The sequence below is a fragment of the Physeter macrocephalus genome, chromosome 8, assembly GCF_002837175.3.
Source record: "Physeter macrocephalus isolate SW-GA chromosome 8, ASM283717v5, whole genome shotgun sequence".
Lineage (NCBI taxonomy): Eukaryota > Metazoa > Chordata > Mammalia > Artiodactyla > Physeteridae > Physeter > Physeter macrocephalus.
Window position 1 is genome coordinate 93,850,422 of NC_041221.1, and position 14,908 is coordinate 93,865,329.

Sequence of the window (14,908 nt, forward strand, 5' to 3'; positions counted from 1 at the left end):
AGATTGCTTTTGCTATTTGGGGTCTTTTGTGTTTCCATACAAATTGTGAAATTTTTTTTTCTAGTTCTGTAAAAAATGCTAGTGGTAGTTTGATAGGGATTGCATTGAATCTGTAGATTGCTTTGGGTAGTAGAGTCATTTTCACAATGTTGATTCTTCCAATCCAAGAACATGGTATATTTCTCCACCTATTTGTATCATCTTTAATTTCTTTCATCAGTGTCTTATAGTTTTCTGCATACAAGTTTTTTGTCTCCTTAGGTAGGTTTATTCCTAGATATTTTATTCTTTTTGTTGCCGTGGTAAATGGGAGTGTTTTCTTAATTTCACTCTCAGATTTTTCATCATTAGTGTATAAGAATGCCAGAGATTTCTGTGCATTAATTTTGTATCCTGCTACTTTACCAAATTCATTGATTAGCTCTAGTAGTTTTCTGGTAGCCTCCTTAGGATTCTCTATGTATAGTATCTTGTCATCTGCAAACAGTGACAGCTTTACTTCTTCTTTTCCTATTTGGATTCCTTTTATTTCTTTTTCTTCTCTGATTGCTGTGGCTAGAACTTCCAAAACTATGTTGAATAAGAGTGGTGAGAGTGGGCAACCTTGTCTTGTTCCTGATCTTAGTGGAATTGGTTTCAGTTTTTCACCATTGGGAACAATGCTGGCTGTGGGTTTGTCATATATGGCCTTTATTATGTTGAGGAAAGTTCCCTCTATGCCTACTTTCTGCAGGGTTTTTATCATAAATGGGTGTTGAATTTTGTCAAAAGCTTTCTCTGCATCTATTGAGATGATCACATGGTTTTTCTTCTTCAGTTTGTTGATATGGTGTATCACGTTGATTGATTTGCGTATATTGAAGAATCCTTGCATTCCTGGAATAAACCCCACTTGATCATGGTGTATGATCCTTTTAATGTGCTGGCAGGCAGATTCTTAACCACTGCACCACCAGGGAAGTCTTTCACTTTCTTAATGTTGTCTTTTGAATAGAAGTTTTAATTTTAAGGAGTTGAATCTGTTGATCTTTTCCTTTATGTTTTAGTGCATTTGATATCTTGCTTAAAAATGTTTTTCTTCACCTGAGATCATGAGGATACCAGTATTATCTTTCACATTTAGATCTATAATTCTGAAATTGAGTTTTATGTATGGTGTGAGATAGGGGTTCGATTTAATTTTTTCCCCCATTTAGATACCTAGTTGTCCCAGCATCATGATTTAAAAAGACTGTTTCCAGTGCTGTGGAATGCCATCTCTGTTATAGTTTTAGAGTCCATATGTACCTTGGTTCTGTATTGTTCCTTCCTCTGTCTGTCCTTGGGCCAGCACCACACTCTCAGTTACTACAGATTCTGGTAAGTCTCAGTAGTCCTCCTTACACTTCTAGAGTGCTGGCTTACTCTTGGCCCTTTGTATTTCCATATAAATTTTAGACTCTTTCTCAATTACCACATGAAAATTTGTTTGGATTTTGATTCAGATTGCATTGCATATATAGATCATTTTGAGGAATGTTGACTTTGTCACCTTGAGTTTTTTTAATCTGTGTATTTTTCTCCATTTATTTGGGACATTTTTTCTCAATAAAGGTTTATAGTCCTCTCTGTATGTGTGGTTTCTCTCTTGCTTTAGATTTATCCTTTGGTGCTTGATAACTTTTTAAATGATTTAACTTAGAAATAATTTCAAATTTATTGAAAAGTACAAAAATAGTACAAAACTTTTATATACCCTTGACCCCAGTTCCCCAGTTTTTTGACATTTTATCACATTTGCTTTATTATTCTGTCTCTTTTTAAAAATTTTTATTGACGTACAGTTGAATTACAGTGTTGTGTTAATTACTGTTGTACAGGAAAGTGACTCAGTTATACATTTATAGACATTCTTCTTCATATTCTTTTCCATTATGGTTTATCACAGGATATTGAATATAGTTCCTTGTGCTCTACAGTAGGACCTTTTTGGTTTTTTAAAAATACATCCACTTTAAAGAAAATGTATTTTTAAATTTTTGGCTGCGTTGGGCCTTCGTTGCTGCACGCAGGCTTTCTCTAGTTGCGGTGTGCGGGCTTCTCATTGTGGTGGCTTCTCTTGTCGCAGAGCATGGGCTCTAGGTGCATGGACTTCAGTAGTTGTGGCATCAAGCTTAGTTGCTCTCTGGCATGTGGGATCTTCCCGGACCAGGGCTCAAACCCGTGTCCCCTGCATTGGCAGGCGTATTCTTAACCACTGTGCCACCAGGGAAGTCCCTCTGTCTCTTTCTCTCCTCTCTTCCCCTTCTTTTCTTTCTCTCCTTCCTCCCCCACATATATCTTTTCATTTTTTTCTGAACCACTTGAAGAAAAATGGCAAACATAATGCCTATTACCCCTCAGTATGTATTTCCTAAAAACAAGGACACTCTTTTCCGTATATATTGTATACCTACCAAAATCAGAAAATTAGCTTTATTACAGTATTAGCATCTCACCCAAAGTTTCTACTCAGATTTTGCCATTTGTCCAAAATATGTTCTTAAAAGCAAAAACAAACAAAAGACCTTTGCTTCTCCCCTTTTCTTTATAGCAGAATAAGTTCCAAGATCACTCATTGCATTTAGTTGCCATATATTTTAGTCTCCTTTGAATCTGGAAGAGTTTTTCCATCTTTTCTTGTCCTTTATGACCTTGACATTTTTTATGAGAACAGGCCACACACTTTGTAAATGACCCTCAATTTGGGTATATCTGATGTTTCCTCATGACTGGACTGAAATTTTGCATTTTGATGGGAATTCCACACAAGTCATGCTGTATTCTTTGCAGCACATCATCTTAGGAGTTTGTGACATTGATTTGTTCCGTTACAGGTGGTGGTAACTCTTATCATGTGGTTAAGGTGGTGTCTGACCAGCTTTTTCACTGTAAAGTTAATTAGTAATATTTTGTACTTACTAGTAATAAGTAATTAATATGTCTTTTGTAGAGAGATACTTTATCATATCATAAATATCCTGTTTCTCATCAAACTTTCTCCCTCTAATTTAGCATCCATTGATAATTCTTGGTTGAATCCATTAGTTAACTCGGCGGTAGCCAAATGGTGATCTTCTAATTCCATTATTCCTTTTACGTTTATTGACATTCTGTAGTGAGCTAGAACTTTCCTTTCTTCCTTGTTATTTGTATATCCCCTGTATAAGTATGGACTTATGGCTTCCTGTTTGTTTGTTTGTTTTTTGGTGTGGTTTCCTGTTTGATGCAGTGTATATCAGATTTAGTCAGTGGGAGCCCCTTCAGGCTGGCTGCCGAATCCTTTTGACATGTCTTCTTCGTTCTTTGAATATTTCCTTACTTTATGGTACCAGATGTTCCATTCTCATCTTGAGTTTTCTCTTCCACAGTCCTGAAATCAGCCATCCAATCAAGGAGCCCCGGTTCCTTTTAACGGACAGTAGTATTTACAAGTAAAAATTTGGGTGCTAAATGTTCTCACAGGTATGAGAGTTAGGAAGTAGGAGTGTGTGTGTGTGTGTGTGTGTGTGTGTGTGTGTGTGTGTGTGTGTGTGTGTGTGTGTACACCCACACTCCTCATCAGGTTTTTTAATCTGTTGAAACCAGGAGTTCACACTGAATCTTTTCAATTCCAGTCCCACATTTGGAGTTTATTATTCACCTTCCTCCTTTCTGTATTTGTACCTCTCTTCTCCTACAGTGAAAACCTGGCTACATTGTCTTCAACATGTTTACTTATTTACTCAATCCTGTTGTGTGTACCCGTCTCAAACTGCCAGCCACATTCCCAGCCCTGGCGCACCTCAGACAGGTGCATCCTACCCAGGACTGTTTCCCCCTCAGCACCACTCATTCACACCAACTACGATGGCCAAAGCTTCCAAGGGGGCGAGGGCAGTGCTTGAGTTTTCTCTCATTTAGATGTTATGATTAAGTGGTATCTGAAATTTTTTAAAAGTCAACCTTTGAAAACTATTAATTCTCCTTATTTATCTTTACATCCTTTTGGATTTTCTGTGTGTACAATAGTATCATCTACAAATAATGGCACTTCTTTTCCCCCTTTCTAATCGTTAGTCCTTTTATTTTTTTTCTTACCTTACTATACTGGCTGGGATCTCTGTTATAATGCTGAATAGAAATGACGGTCGTAGGTACCATCATCTCATTCCTGATCTTGAGGAAAATTTTCATTGTTTCATCTTTAACTGTGTTTAGTGTTAATAGGTGTTTTTTTTTTTAAGACAGCCTTTATCAGTTTAAGAAAGTTACCTTATATTCCTCATTTCCTGCGAATGCTTTTTATTAATGAACGGATGTTTGATATTATCAAAAGCTTCTTTTTTGTGACCATGAGAGGGGTGGGATAGGGAGGGTGGGAGGGAGGGAGACGCAAGAGGGAAGAGATATGGGAACATATGTATATGTATAACTGATTCACTTTGTTGTAAAGGAGAAACTAACACACTATTGTAAAACAGTTATACTCCAATAAAGATGTTAAAAAATAAATAAATAAATAAATAAAACTGGAAAAAAAAAAGAAATATAGTCAGTAAAAAAAAAAACATGTAGAGATGTAACACAAATGATAATAATAGCAGAAAGGACAGGAAGGAATAAAACTATGCTGGAACAAAATTTCTATATTTTATCAAAATTAAGTTGGTATTAACTGGTTGCATTAAGCTGGCTGTGGTAAGTTAAGATGTAGACTATGTTCTCTAGTGCAAACACTAAGAAAATAACTTTTTAAAAGGTAAAGTTTCACTAGAAATTAAAATGACTATATTAAAAATATTTATCTAATACCAAAGAAGGCAACCAAGGTAGAAGAAAGAAATAAAAGAGACAAGAGTCATATAAAAACAGGGCTTCCCTAGTGGCGCAGTGGTTGAGAATCTATCTGCCTGCCAATGCAGGGGACACAGGTTTCAGCCCTGGTCTGGGAAGATCCCACATGCCGCGGAGCAACTAGGCCCGTGAGCCACAACTACTGAGCCAGTGCGTCTGGAGCCTGTGCTCCGCAACAAGAGAGGCCGCGACAGTGAGAGGCCCGCACACTGCGATGAAGAGTGGCCCCCACTTGCCGCAACTGGAGAAAGCCCTCACACAGAAATGAAGACCCAACACAGCCAAAAATAAATAAATAAATAAATAAATTTATTTTTTTAAAAAAGTCATATAAAAGCAAGCAATATGGAAAATGTAAACGTGATCATGTTAATAAGTACATTAAATATGAAAGGTCTAAACATCTCAATCCAAAGGTGGGAATTGTTAGACTAGATAAAAATGCAGGATGCAACCATGTGTCATCTATACAAGACATATTTTACATTCAAAGACAATAAATAGATTAAACGTTAAAAGATGGAAAAGATATGCCATACGAACAGTAACCATAATAGAGCTGGAGTTACTGTACTAATATTAGACAAAATAGGCTTCAAGAAATAGTACTTGAGGGGACTTCCCTGGTGGTCCAGTGGGTAAGACTTTGTCCTCCCAATGCAGGGGGTCCCAGCTCCATCCCTGGTCGGGGAACTAGATCCCGCATGCATGCCGCAACTAAGAGTCCTCATGCTGCAACTAAGAATTTTCCATGCCACAACTAAGAAGTTCGCATGACGCAATTAAAGATCCAGCATGCCACAACTAAGACACGGCACAGCCAAAATAAATTAATTAATTAAAAAAAAAGAAATAGTATTTGAGAAAAACAGATATAAAAGGGTCAATACATCAAAAAGATATAATATTTACAAATATATATGCACCTAAAACAGGGCCTCAAAGTCAATGGAGCAAAAAATGACAGAATTCAAAGAAGAAATTGACTATTTGAGAATTATAATTAGATATTTCAATCCTCTGCACTGAATAATTGATGGAATTAAACAGAAAATCAGCAAGACTACAGAAGATCTGAATGCTGTCAACCTATTCAACCTAACTCCCATATACAGACTACTCCACTCAATGATGGCAGAATACACATTTTTTTTCAAATCCCAAAAATTTTTTTCAAAAATAGATCATATTCTAGGTCATAAAACAAGTCTCAATAAATTTAAAAGTAATGAGATCATAGGAAGTAATAAGATCATGTTCTATGAGTACAACAAAATTAAATCAGAAATCAATAGCATTAAAAAATTTTGGAAAATTCCCAATATTTGGAAGTTAAAGAACATACTTTTAAATAACAACAAGTCAAAAAAGGAATCACAGGGGATATTAGAAAATATTTTTTACTGAATGATAGTGGAAACACAATATGTCACATTTTATGGGATACATAAAAAGCTATTGAAGGAAATCTATAGCTTTAAACACATATCAGAAAAGAAGAAAGGTGTAGAATAAGTACCTCAAGATTCAATCTTAGGACACTAGAAAAAGAAGAGCAAACCATATGCAAAGCAAGGAGAAGAAAGGCAACATAAAGGATTACAGCAGAAATAAATGATACAGCAAAGAGAAAAGCAACAGACAATAAAAACAAAATTTGGTTTTTGAAAATATTAACAAAATTGCAAACACTTAGCTAGACTGATCAAGAGAAAAAGAAAAAGGGCATAAATTACCAAAATAATGAATGAAAAATATATCACTACTGGTCATACAGAAATTGAAAAGATTATAAGACAACACAATGAACAACTTTATGCCAAAATGTAGACACACAGATGAAATGGACACATTTTTAGAAAGGCATAAATGACCAAAACCAAATCAAGAAAAACTGTAAAAACTGAACAGATCTAAAACAAGTAAAGAAATTGGATTAGTAATTCAAAATCTTCCCACAAGGAAAAGCAAAGACCCAAGGTCTTCACTGGTGAATTCTATAAAATAAAAAAAATAATAATACCAACATTTCACAAACTCTTTTAGAAAACAGAGGAAAGAAACCTTCCTAACTCATTCTGTGATGACAGTATTACCCTGAAAACAAAGCCAAACAAACACAACAGAAGAAAATAAAACTGTAGACTAAATGCCTATATTAAAAAAGCAAGATCTAAAATCAATACCATAACCATCAACCTTAAGAAACTAGAAAAAGAAGAGCAAGCTAAACCTAAAGCAAGCAGAAGGAAGAAAACATTGCGCACATGCACACACACACACAAAAGAGAGGTAAGATTGAAATTGCAAAAATTAGGAATGAAAGAAGGAACACTATTACTGACCTTACAGAAATAAAGAGATTAGAAGGGGATACAATATACAGTTGTACATCATTAAATTTTATAACCTAGATGAAATAGACAAATTCCCAAAAAGACACAAAGTACTGAAATGACTGGAGACTAAAAAATATGAAAAGACCTATAACATAAAAGCATATTGAATTAATGATCAAAAACTTTTTCACAAAGACAAGATCAGATCAGATGGTTTCATTGGTGAATTCTACCAGAAATTAACACCAATCCTTCACAAACTCTCCCAAAAACAGAAGTGGAGGGAACACTTCTCAACTCATTCTCTAAGGCCAGTATTACCTTGATACTAAAACCAGACAAAAGCATGACAAGAAAACTACAGACCAATATTCCTTCTGAATATATAGGCTAAAATACTCAACAAACTATTAACAAATTGAATCCAGCAACATATAAAAAGCATTTTACACCATGACTAAGTGGCATTTATCCCAGGAATGTAAGGTTGAATCAACACAGGAAAATGAACCAATGTAATATACCTCGTTAATAGAATATAGGACAAAAACTATGTGATGATCTAAACAGATGCAGAGAAGAATGTGTGAAAATCCAACACCCTTTCATGATAAAAAAAACTCAACAAACCAGGAGGAGAAGGGAATTTCATCAACTTGATAAAAGACATTTACAAAAAACCCACAACTAACTTCATACTTAATGGTGAAAGATTGAAAGCTTTGCCCTTAAGATCAGGAACAAGACAAGTGTGTCCGTTTTTAACCTTTCCGTTCAATATTGTACTGGAAGTTCTAGCCAGGACAATTAGGCAAGAAAAGTAAATACAAGGCAGCCAGACTGGAAAGGAAGAAGTAAAACTATCTCTTCTTATAGATGACATGATCTTGTATGTAGAAAGTCCTAAGGAATTCTAAAACAAACCAAAAACTCAAACTATTGGAGCTAATAAATACATTCAACAAAGTTTGCAGAAAATAAGATTAATAAACAGAAACAAATTATATTTAATATGCTAGCAATTAACAATTTTAAAATGAAGTTAGGAAAGAAATTCCATTTACAATAGCATCAAATAGAATAAAATATTTAGGAAAACATTTAACAAAAGAAGTGCAAGACCTAACCACTGAAAGATCTAAATGCATGAAAAGTCCATTGTTTATGGACTGAAAGATTTAATATTGTTAAAGTGGCAATACTTCTCAAATTAACCTACAGATTCAATGCAATCTCTATCAAAATCCCAGCTGCCTATTAAAAACTGATCTTAAAATTCATATGGAAATGCAAGGGACCATCAAAAAAATCTTGAAAAAGAAGAATGGAGTTAGAGAACTCACATTTCCTATTTTTCAAAACTTATTACAGAGCTGCAGTAATCAAGACTGTGTGATAGGATAGGCATAAAGATAGACATGTAATCAATGGAATAGAATGGAGAGTCCAAAATGAACCCATACAATGTACTATTGATTTTTTCAGTTGTCTCAGCAACTTTTCAAGCAAAAGTTGCTGAGACAGCTGAATACCAACATGCAAAAGAATGAAGTCAAATTCCTTCCTCTAAAGACATACAAAAATTAACTCAAAATCGATCAATGACCTAAACACAAGAGATAAAATACGTACAATTTTTAGAAGAAATCACAGGTGTAAAATCAAGAACATTTGTGATTCAAAGGATGACATCAATAAAGTGAAAAAACAACCTACGTGAACAAACAACCTACTGAGTGGGAGAAAATATTTGCAAATCAAATATCTGACAAGGAGATAGTATCTCAAAATCTATACAGAACTATTACAGATCAACAATAAAATGACAAGTAATTCAATTTAAAAATGACAAAGGGGGACTTCCCTGATGGTCCAGTGATAAAGAATCCGCCTTCCAATGCAGGGGACGTGAGTGCGATCCCTGGTCAGGGAACTAAGATCCCACATGCCGCGGGGCAACAAAGCCCATGCACCACAACTACTGAGCTCATGTGCCACAACTAGAGAGTCCACAGGCCACAAACTACAGAGCCCACGCTCTCTGGAGCCCACGTCACAACTAGACAAGAGAAAATCCGCACTCTACAACTAGAGAGAAGCCCGCGCGCCACAAGGAAGAGCCTGCCTGCCGCAACAAGCGCCATAATGAAAAATCCCACATACCTCAACAAAGACCCCATGCAGCCAAATAAATAAATAATAAATAAATATTGTTTTAAAAAAATAACAAAGGATTTGAATAAACATATGTCCAAGGGAGATAGACAAATGGCCAATAAGTACACGAAATGATGCTGAGCATCATTAATTATCAGATAAATACAAATTGAGACCACGTAAGATACCACTTCACAACTCACTACAATGGCTATAATCGAAAGACACTAACATGTTTTGGGGAGGATGTGGAAAAAGTGAAACCATCACACACTGCTAGTGGGATTGTAAAGGTCTCCCTCCCCCACCCCCTCAGTGGGGTATTTCATTTGCATTTTGCATTTTGTAATTACTTTTGTGATCTCTCCCAATACACTGAAGCATTTGAGACTAGTACTAGGTCTCTTTCCCTCACTCGAGTATATCAGTAAGAGCAACTGTCATTCTGTGCTATCTGCAATCACTGATTTGCTTACCTCTCTCAACCACTAGACTATAATCCTCTTAAGAGAGAAACTGTGCTTTCTTTATTTTTCCATGCTACTACCCAGCCTAGTAGTTAACACACAGGAATTACAAAAGAAAAAATTAAATAAGAGATTCCAAAGTATGGTACACAGATCCCTGGTGGAGACCCAATATTCTTACAGAAGGTTCACAAGGTAAAAACTATTTTCATAGTAATAAGACATTACAAGCCATTTCACTAGGTTGACATTTGTACTAAATGCAAAAGCAACAATGCCCTAGCACAAATTATAATCCCCAAACTGTGTTAGTTTTACTAGTTTTCTTTTGCTACTGTAATAAGTTGCCACAAATTTATTGTCTTAAAGCCACAAAAATTTATTATCTTATAGTTCTCCTGGTTAAAGACCATTTCAGGGTCTCACTAGGCTAAAACCAAATGCTCAGCAGTTGCATTCCTTTCTGGAGGCTCTGAAGAGAATCCATTGTTTCCTTGCATTTTCTAGCTTCTAGAGGCTGCTCTCATTCCTTGGCTGGTGGCCCACTTCCCCCATTTTCTAGCTAGCTATGTAAGTCCTTTTCATATTTCATCACTCTGAATTACTCTTCTGCCTCCTTCTTTCACTTTTGAGAACCATTGTAATTACACTGCACCCATTAAGATAATCCAGGATAATCTGAATATTTGAAAGTAAACTGACTAGCAAATTTAAGTCCCCTTTGCTATATAACATAACATTAGTCACAGGTTCTAGAGATTATGATGTAGGCGTTGCTGGGGGCCATTCTCCTGCCTACCCCTGTAGTCACATTTTTCACCATCACACAGTTAAAATAAAAAATAATGGCAGGTTCAGTTAATTATGTCCTTAATGAGGCACTAAAAATTAGTAATTTTATTAACTCAACCTTTGAATACACTACACATTTTCTCAAAATTAATCAAATTGAGCTGTCATTTCAAGGAAAATATTAGACAGTATTTGTTGCCAATGATAAAATTAGAGCTTTTAAAGCAAAAACAAAGATCTTGGAAAATTCATATACTTGCAAATGGACAGTTCTGCAATATTTTAAGATTTTCCTGAGGAAATTACTGGTGATATTAACAAATGGGATTTTTTGATACTGTATAATGAAGTATATTAAGATTTGGAAGTCAAGCATACCTCAGTGAATCAATATTTTCAGATGGCCAATGCATTATGTAACAAAAGTATGTGTTTGTAAAAGATTCAAAGTGCAAGATGCAGGGCAGACTTCAAGATGGCAGAACAGTGAGACGTGGAGATGACCTTCCTGCCCACAAATACATCAGAAATACATCTACATGAGGGACAGCTCCTACAGAACACCTACTGAATGCTGGCAGAAGACCTCAGACCTCCCAAAAGGCAAGAAACTCCCCACATACCTGGGTAGGGCAAAAGAAAAAAGAAAAAACAGAGACAAAATAGGGACAGGACCTGCACCAGTGGGAGGGAGCTGTGAAGGAAAGGTTTCCACACAGTAGGAAGCCCCTTCACGGGCAGAGACTGCGGGTGGCAGAGGGGGGAAGCTTTGGAGCCACGGAGGAGAGCGCTGCAACAGGGGTGCGGAGGGCAAAGCAGAGATTCCCACACAGAGGATCAGTGCCGACCAGCACTCACCAGCCAGAGAGGCTTGTCTGCTCACCCGCTGGCACGGGTGGGGATTGGTAGCTGAGGCTCGGGCTTCAGAGGTCAGACCCCAGGGAGAGGACCGGGGTTGGCTGCGTGAACACAGCCTGAAGGGGGCTAGTGTGCCACAGCTAGCCAGGAGGGAGACCGGGAAAAAGTCCGGAGCTGCAAAGGGGCAAGAGACTTTTTCTTGCCTCTTTGTTTCCTGGTGTGCGAGGAGAGAGGATTAAGAGCGCCACTTATAGGAGCTCCAGAGACGGGCGCAAGCCGCAGCTATCAGCACGGACCCAAGAGACGGGCATGAGATGCTAAGGCTGCTGCTGCAACCACCAAGAGGCCTGTGTGCAAACACAGGTCACTATCCACACCTCTCCTACAGGGAACCTGTGCAGCCCGCCACTGCCAGCATCCCATGATACAAGGACAACTTCCCCAGAACACACGGCATGCCTCAGGCTGTTGCAATGTCACGCCGGCCTCTGCCACTGCAGGCTCGCCCCACATTCCGTACCCCTCCCTCCCCACCCGGCTGAGTGAGCCAGAGCCCCCTAATCAGCTGCTCCTTTAACCCCGTCCTGTCTGGGTGAAGAACAGACGCCCTCAGACGACCTACACACAGAGGCGGGGCCAAATCCAAAGCTGAACCCCGGCAGCTGATCAAACAAAGACGAGAAAGGGAAATCACTCCCAGCAACCTCAGGAGCACAGGATTAAATCTCCACAATTAACGTGACGTACCCTGCACCTCTGGAATACCTGAATAAACAACAAATCATCCCAAACTGAGGAGGTGGAACTTGGGAGCAACAATATATATATATTTTTTCCTCTTTTTCTCTTTTTCTGCGTGTGTATGTGTATGCTTCTGTGTGTGAATTTGTCTGTATAGCTTTGCTTTTACCATTTGTCCTAGGGGGTCTGTCTGTCCGTTGTTTTTTTTTTTTTTTAGTATACTTTTCAGCGCTTGTTATCATTGGTGGATTTGTTTTTAGGTATGGTTGCTCTCTTCTTTCTTTTTTAAATTACTTTTTAAATGTTTTTTAATAATTATTTTTTATTTTAATAACTTTATTTTATCTTTTTCTTTTTTTCCTTCTTTTTTTCTCCCTTTTACTCTAAGCCGTGTGGATGACAGGCTCTTGGTGCTCCAGCCAGGCATCAGGGCTGTGCCTCTGAGATGGGCGAGCCAACTTCAGGACATTGGTCCAACAGAGACTAACAAATAGCGAAAATCTCCCAGACATCTAACTCTCAATGCCAAGATCCAGCTGCACTGAATGACCAGCAAGCTACAGTGTTGGATACCCTATGCCAAACAAATTGCAACACAGGAACACAACCCCACCCATTAGCAGAGAGGCTGCCTAAAATCATACTAAGGTCACAGACACTCGAAAACACACCACCAGACATGGACCTGCCCACCAGAAAGACAAGATCCAACCTCATCCACCAGAACACAGGCAATAGTCCAGTCCACCAGGAAGCATACACAATCCACAGAACCAACCTTAGCCACTGGTAGCAGACACCAAAAACAACAGGAACTACGAACCTGCAGGCTGCGAAAAGGAGACCCCAAACACAGTAAGCCAAGCAAAATAAGAAGACAGAGAAGCACATAGCAGATGAAGGAACAAGGTAAAAACCCACCAGACCTAACAAATGAAGAGGAAATAGGCAGTCTACCTGAAAAACAACTCAGAATAATGATGGTAAAGATGATCCAAAATCTTGGAAAGAGAATGGAGAAAATACAAGACATGTTTAACAAGGACCTAGAAGAACTAAAGAGCAAACAAACATGATGAAAATCACAATAAATGAAATTAAAAATTCTCTAGAAGGAATCAATAGCAGAATAACTAAGGAAGAAGAACGGATAAGTGACCTGGAAGTTAAATAGTGGAAATAACTTCCACAGAGCAGAATAAAGAAAAAAGAATGAAAAGAATTGAGGACAGTCTCAGAGACCTCTGGGACAACATTAAATGCACCAACAGTTGAAGTATAGGGGTCCCAGAAGAAAAAGAGAGAAAGAAAGGGATTGAGAAAATATTTGAAAAGATTATAGTTGAAAACTTCCTTAATATGGGAAAGGAAATCGTTAAGTCCAGGGAGCACAGAGTCCCATACAGGATAAATCCAAGGAGAAACACGCCAAGACACATATTAATCAAACTATCAAAACTTAAATACAAGAAAAAATATTAAAAGCAGCAACGGAAAAACAACAAATAACACATAAGGGAATCCCCATAAGGTTAACAGCTGATCTTTCAACAGAAACTCTGCAAGCCAGAAGCGAGTGGCAGGACATATTTAAAGTGATGAAGGAGAAAAAGCTACAACCAGATCCTCTACCCAGGATCTCATTCAGATTTGACAGAGAAATTAAAAGCTTCACAGACAAGCAAAAGATAAGACAATTCAGCACCACCAAACCATCTTTACAACAAATGCTAAAGGAACTTCTCTACGCAGGAAACACAAGAGAAGGAAAAGACCTACAATAATAAACCCAAAACAATTAAGAAAATGGTAATAGAAACATACATATCAATAATTACCTTAAATGTAAATGGATTAAATGCTCCAACCAAAAGACATAGACTGGCTGAACGGATACAAAAACAAGACCCGTACAATTATAAATGTTTATGCACCCAACATAGGAGCACCTCAATGCATAAGCCAAATACTAACAGCCATAAAAGGAGGAAACGACAGTAACACAATCTTAGTAGGGGACTTTAACACCCCACTTTCACCAATGGACAAATCATCCAAAAAGAAAATAAATAAGGAAACACAAGCTTTAAATGATACATTAAACAAGATGGACTTAATTGATATTTATGGGACATTCCATCCAAAAACAACAGAATACACTTTCTTCACAAGTGCACATGGAACATTCTCCAGGAGAGATCATATCTTCTGTCACAAATCAAGCCTTGGTAAATTTAAGAAAATTGAAACCATATCAAATATATTTTCTGACCACTATGCTATAAGGCTACATATCAATTACAGGAAAAAATCTGTAAAAAATACAAACACATGGAGGCTAAAAAATACACTACTTAATAACCAAGAGATTACTGAAGAAATCAAAGAGGAAATCAAGAAATACCTAGAAACAAATGACAATGAAAACACGATAACCCAAAACCTACAGGATGCAGCAAAAGCAGTTCTAAGAGGGAAGTTTATAGCAATACAATCCTACCTTAAGAAACAAGAAACAACTCAAATAAACAACCTAACCTTACACCTAAAGCAATTAGAGAAAGAAGAACAAAAAAAATCCAAAGTTAGCAGAAGGAAAGAAAGAAAAGAAATCATAAAGATCAGATTAGAAATAAATGAAAAAGAAATTAAGGAAACGATAGCAAAGATCAATAAAACTAAAAGCTGGTTCTTTGAGAA

The 14,908-nt window shown here is 37.2% G+C and overlaps 1 protein-coding gene across 3 annotated transcripts in view; it reads right to left on the bottom strand.

Annotated features, from left to right (window-relative positions):
- KIAA0825 (KIAA0825 ortholog) overlaps nt 1–14,908 on the bottom strand; it is a 467,916-nt gene that overhangs the window by 439,599 nt on the left and 13,409 nt on the right. The window lies entirely within an intron of this gene.